Below are 1,303 nucleotides of genomic sequence, written 5' to 3' on the forward strand. Positions count from 1 at the left end.
GGAAAGCTGTCTGAATAATTCTTTAGAACCTAAATGCGTAAATAGTGGGACTCTTATGGAATTGGAAAAGCACATCCTCTCTGAATTCACAAACTCCCTGTTACCGTCACACTTGAAGTGGGTGAATAGGGGAGTCATTTCACCCCTCCTCACATGGTTGGAACAATGTAACATTATTATTGTAGAGCTAATCCTAAAGTTTATTCCTGATAATTAATTCTATTATTCTACATCGCCCAGATAAATTACACTTTCAAATGTAATACAAATGAACTGTGGCTGACCCATCAGATTCTTTTATTGTTTATGTAATATGCAAGCTTACAAGAATTTATGACAACTGCAGCCAAACTTTCGAGGAGTGGCAACCGCAGTCAGGGGAAGTCGGCGGGGGCATTCCCATGGAGGATAGTGGGGGACAGGGGTAGTCGGGAGGTCAGTACAGTAGTAACCCAAGAGTTAGGAGTGATTTTAATTCGTCTAATTTTTCCTGGGTAACTTCTACTAAGTCGTCAGAACCATCTGAACACCCCAATTTAAATCGGAGTACCGGATGGTTCCTAGTGCAGGGTAATTGCCAATCAGAAGTTTAAACTTCCCAGGCAATTGCCATGCAGTCCTTGCATGGGGACCTCCGTGGGGGTTCTCCAGCACATCTTTTGAGGTACCTCCTGTTACAATCCTCTGAAGATCAAAACTCATGGGCCACAATGTCTGCTTGCTCATCTTTGTCTAGAAATACTTCTATGCTCCTATAAAGTTTGTCTTGTAGTAGTTTTGTTCCTTCCCCTTAGATTCCTCCAAGCAATACCCAATTTCCCAGCCAAACATTCTTAATCAGCTGAGAATGTATGAGGGTGTCTCAAGTGAACATAGAAAATAGGAGCCGGAGTGGGCCATTCAGCCCCTCGAGCCTGCTTTGCCCTTCAACTAGATCATGGCTGATCTTCTGTCCTAACGCCATTTTCCCACACTATCCCCAGATCCCTTTAATATCTAGAAATATGTTGATCTCTGTCTTGAACATACTCAATGACTGAGCATCCACAGCCCTTTGGGTTAGAGAATTCCAAAGATTCACCACCCTCTGAATGAAGAAATTCCTCCTCAACAGCCTACCTCTTATACTAAGACTGTGTCCCCTGGTTCTAGACCACCCCACTTACCCCGCTGCCAGGGGAAACATACTTTTTGTGTCTACCCTGTTAAGGTCGGTAAGAGTTTTGTATGTTTCAATGAAATCATTTCTCATTCTTCTAAGCTCTACAGAATACTGGCCCATTCTCCTCAATCACTTCTCATA

Source organism: Carcharodon carcharias, chromosome 14, assembly GCF_017639515.1.
Source record: "Carcharodon carcharias isolate sCarCar2 chromosome 14, sCarCar2.pri, whole genome shotgun sequence".
NCBI classification, from domain to species: Eukaryota; Metazoa; Chordata; class Chondrichthyes; order Lamniformes; family Lamnidae; genus Carcharodon; species Carcharodon carcharias.